Genomic DNA, 5619 nt, shown 5'->3' on the forward strand with positions numbered 1-5619 from the left:
TAACACAAATGAGGTAACATTCTTAATACTCACAAAACTTCATCTGCCTATCTTTAATTGCTATGAAATTATCTTTCAGAGAGATAAATCATTTGCCTTTTAAGTTACATGTTGGCCAATTGTACACTGACGTATCAAGTTCCACTGCTTAGAATGTACAGAAAGAAGTCCTCACATCTCTCTAAATAAGTGGACTCTTCTTTTTAAAATATTAATATTGTAACTAATCATAATGAAATTCATTAAGGCTAACATTATTTATACACTTCTTTCACAGTTTTTTTTTTAATTAAGAAAACCTCATGTTTACATTTCATATCAACATTTTTCATGTGTTTTATAATTATTTTTATCTTTAGTCTTTTTCCTTGTAATATTTTTATTTTAAAGACAGGATCAGAAAGGTTCATCCTACATAAGATATATACAATTGACTATAACAGTACTGGTGTAGTATTTTTAATACTCATGTATACATCTTTTTAAACAAAATGTAACTTTCTGAAATAAATTCTAAAGGGATATAAATCAGTGTAGGTCTGATGAAGTTAGTTGGCTTTACAGATTAATACCCATTGAAGAGCTAGTATGAAGCCTTGAATGTGAGTTCATGCTAAAAAATATAAGTTCGTGCATTGTGCAGAATAAAGTCAATTATTTAAAGGTTATAATTTATTTAGAACTTCAGAATTAAAAACAAGTCAAAAACATTTGCCTACAACAAATTTTAGCAGCTCTTTTTTACCATTCACCTGCATAGATTTGTTGGGGTCTTGCTAGATCTTGACTCACGCACCTGCGTCATCTCACAGATCCGTTTTTTTCCCTATATATGAATACATGTATTAGATAACATTTCTATTGTAGATTCTTGGACATCCCACTACAAATTTCTTCCTTGTTGAAAATTAAAGATATTTTTTAACTTTTATTTCCTACTTCTTAGATAGTATTAGATCTGTAAACACTTTCTGTCACCTGTAACCATCAGTTTTCTTGATAACTTGTGATGAGGATCTTATCAATCAGAGTTATTTTGGAAATTGGAGTAACTCATGTAAAATAGTTTTTCTGTTATTTAACAGATATTTACTTGTAAAATATTCACTTTTAATAAAGACTAATAATCAGTTGGTTGGGAACAATTTCCATGTGAGTTTTTAACATTTTATAGTCATCTAGGTGTTTATAAGTCTATTTTATTCAATTAATTTGCAAGTAACTCTGAAGAGTCCGCAATTTTCAGGATTATTCCTAAAACCTTTTTGAAGCATTCCAATGCTTTTAGTAGATTGAGATGGTTACTCTTCTAATAAAGTAGAAGAAAATAAAAGTGTTAAACAAATATTTCTTTTGTATTTGGAAAGAAATAATGCAATGGCTCATAACACATGAGGATGATGAATTGTTCTCCATCAATAACTGGAGAGTTTGTCAAACAACATCTACTAGAGATAAACCTTTTAAATCATCTGGCTGGAGTAATTTGCATCAAAAAGTAGTAAAAGAGCTGGCAGACCTCGCAGAGTTATTGATATCTATTTGTTTCAAGCCCTGTAATGCTGATAAAAAAAAATATTAACATAGAACAGTATTTAGTTTGCTCCAATATGCAAAATTGGCAACCAGATTGACTTAGGTAGCTAGTTTGGCACTAGACCCATGTAACTTTGGGAAAACCTTGATAACGTTTATACAATGGAATTATAAGTAACAGTAATTAATGTGCTTTTTAAAAAACACCTTTTTGGTCAAATAAGCTCATTAGAATTTTGATTTCCAGGGAATATGTGTAGATTTAATATTTTAAGTCTTTGATCAACTTTTCACCTGGTAACACATGATATTCTAACTAAAAAATGAGCACTAAGAACATATGCAAATGGACTTAAAAGCTGGATCTAAAAAATTCTTACCATTGATTGCCAGTAGTTCTAACAGGGATTTGTAAGGATACAACATTGTCTAGTTGTCTTATCTATGATCTGAAAGTAAATATAAAGTAAATAAAATAAAGTTGTGTTGTAAGAAGTGATATCTGCTATATCTAAGGAACAGGACAATGAGTCCTGAAAAGCAGTGATTTGGAGAATAATCTAGTGGTTATATGGGCAAGCAACTCAACGTCAACATCTAAGGCAACATAGTGACAAAGTAAAGTGGCATATTTCTTTTGGAGAACATTACATTTTTGATGTGTAAGTAGAGGAATCATGGACAAGGAGGCAGTGACTTTGTTGTCATATAAGATATTGGTGGGACTGATAGAAAAATTGGAAAGGGTTTGGGAATGAAGTGGAAAATAGTTCAAACACTGCAGAAAGCATCTTACAGTGGTAGACAACTATAACCCAATCTGCTTTCTTTTTCAAAAAATACATTGTGAGGTGACTTAAGCACAAATACGCTCACTAGAAGGAAATATCAGAAGGCAAAAGTTTTTTTAATCTAGTTGAAAAAGGCATAAAACCCTTGACATTGAAGTTAATAAGTTTCAAAGAAGAGAGGTATGCTTTTAAAAAGTAAGCATGACTTGCTACAAAAGGGAAATTGGGCACTCGTCTTACTGCCTGTTTACAGGGAGGAAGCACCAGTCATTTCTTTTCTTCCAAGATTTCTCACTCTTCTCCCCTTGAAAGAATTAAATTTTTGCTGTATATGTCAGCTACCATCCTCCAGACTTGGCACACACTCATTTGCTTCCTATCATAATTTTTATATTTACTTTGGCATCAAGGACGTCAGGGACATCAAGGATCACTATGGCAAACTATGGAGAAAAAAAAAGATCTACAAAAATGTGGTAAGCATATTGTTGTCAGCAATGTCTATTAGTCAAGTTCCTAATTAGTTATTTGATGTATGGGGAATTTATATGTGTTTTTAATAAATAACAGATGGATGAACAGAAGTATGACATCGAGTAAATTATCGGTTTTACCACCCTTTTAAACTGACACGATTGTTTTTAATAATTCCACCTTTTCTCTGGTAGAATTTTTCCATATTCCTTTCAGATGACCAAGTAGCTTACACAAAAGGGATAAAGGGTTCACTGTGGTTAGAAGAAAGAGGATGAAAATAGAAGTTTACCTATGAGTCAACTTCATTCAGATTATATAGCATGACAGAAGTGGATATGGGAACTGGTAAGAATCTTGCAGGTGGAAATTGTGGCCTACTCAGAGAAACATGGATCTTGGCATCAGGAAAGGGGTAGAGAATATATAAAATGTGGTAAGGAAATTTTCAGCATTTCAGTTTTATTCAGTATTGTAAGCTTAAAATGGAAGAAAACTATAAAAACTGATTCATTAAAAAAATCTTTAAAAAAAATAGTTTTCTTTCAGCATACTTGCTTCGGGGAAGCAATTCCACTGAATTCATAAAACATTTAGCTATTTTTACCTTTCTGGCTGTATGAAATGGTTCTGCTGTCTTCTGGTCAACTTACTCGGTAGAGGATAGTTAGGGGTCAAACAGAAGATATCGAACTAGTGGTAAGATGAGGTGGGGTAGAAAAGGATGAGTTATTTATGAATAAAGAAAGAATGTATCTTCTGATTTGAGAAGAATTCTGATACCTCCCAACTGCCAGCATCATTAGAATATTCAGAGGTTTTCTCCTCAACTTGCTTTCAGAGTTTGTAGTAAGATACGACTGGTTCTTTTATTGGGACTGAGGACCAGAGACTGTCCGTGAACAAAATAAGTGTAAAGAAGGCAGCAGATATCTCACTTCCATATTTTATATAAAGAAATTAATGTATATTTTGGTCTATATAACATTATCTGTATTTTAACTTTACGTCTGTCATTTAGAAATTGGGATTTTAAATACATGCATGAAAAGACCAGAAGAAAGTGGGAACTAGAAACAATATTTTATTTTAATTCAAATGGAAATTGTCTAGGTGAAGGCAGGGATGATAACAATGAAAAAGGTCTGATGTGACTTCCTTTCCAAAAAATAGGGTCTGAACCTATTCAGCGATCACCTTTCTTCTCAGTGATCTTGGCGTTACCAGTCTTCTTACTCATACAGTTTTACTTCATCTTTCATTTCTAGACTTTGTTCAGTCAGATCTGCTTTTAGAGAGTATACATATATATAAAATATACTCACCACCTTTTCTTTAATAGATTACTCTGGAAGAAAATTATTCTTATGGATGAAGTAAGTGGTTGGCCCACTGATGTATATTTTAAACCATTCTGTGATTCTGTGTAAATAAAGACCTGTTGTGTAGAAGACTGCATATGCAAGGAGTAATATCAATTTCTCTTTTTCTAATTTTGTGAATAACAGAACAAACAAGAAAATGATCCACCAAAAGCTGTTGTGTGGCATTCCTTTATCACTTCCCTAATATACCGTAAAAGACATAATTTCATGTTTTGCAGAGTGTGGTAAGAGTGTGTTTCGCAGAGTGTGATTTACGGTGACTTTTGTTTTTTCATCTTGAAAGCAAATCTAACAATGAAACACAGAAACATAGTTTTTTGCTGTGTCTTTCAAAATTACCCTTAAAATAATCCTTTGTTACTACTCCATATTCTCTCCTGGACTGAACAGGAGTCATTATTGAGAGTGAAACTACTATCAGTAATCACGGATGAACAAAGACGTGTCCAAACATATTAAGAGCAGAAGCAGGGATATCCCAATGCTCAGATAATGAATGTTAGCTCTCTCTAGAGAAAAAGCTCCCAGCCTATACTTTGGCAACATTCCAAGTCTGGGGAGAGAAAACAGCTCCATATGTGTACTGAAAATTATCTAGTGAAGATTTAACTCAAATAGAAAAAAAGTCAGTTGTTTTAAAAATATGAAGTGAAGTATATGGACTCTTGCAAGATTTTTAGAAATGAAAAAAAAAGATGGAAATATTTGTAGGCTTGAAGAACTATTTCAGGGTATTTTTAAAGTTAGAAAATATTAAACAAAACATTGCTAAATGCTTAAGCAATTTAGTTCTCTATCTCTTTTGCGACCAAATAGTTTAAAACTTTGTTTATAAGTTCACAATCTTGCTTTAAGAGAAACAAAACCTGGTTAAGAATATATTTCCTAGATAAACCAAAAATGAGTTATATTTCTTGAAGTTTGTTTTCGGGTCTTTTATTATTTTAACAGGTGCTCTTAATACCTTTGTAGGACACTTATACTGCCCAAAAAATGAGATCTGGTATAGCTCTGCGATCCATGTATCAAAGTACAGAACCATGTTTTTATAGATATGCCCATATAAAAGGCTTTCTCTGACATTAAGAAGTTTGTGAGGGGTATAAAGAATACTATATTACACTTTGTCAGCACTTCCTTCTCACTGTTTGATAGTTTCTGTAGTGAGACTGTTTTGCTGAAAAATTATGGTATGCTAAATAGGCCTGAGGCTTCAAATTATTTCTTAACTGGTAGCTGTATAATGCGTTTAAGAACATTGACACATGATTCAGAGTTTCTTGTGCTATCACTGTTTCTTTTTTCTCTTTTCTGAGTCACTAGAACTTTAGAAGTGGAATGTTCATGTAAGAGCTCAGGTAGATTTTGTTTCTTTGTATTTATTAGCACCTTGAGCACCCACAAGGCGCTATGTGTTTTCCAATCAAATTAAA

This window comes from Chroicocephalus ridibundus, chromosome 2 (assembly GCF_963924245.1).
Source record: "Chroicocephalus ridibundus chromosome 2, bChrRid1.1, whole genome shotgun sequence".
In the NCBI taxonomy this organism is placed as follows: domain Eukaryota; kingdom Metazoa; phylum Chordata; class Aves; order Charadriiformes; family Laridae; genus Chroicocephalus; species Chroicocephalus ridibundus.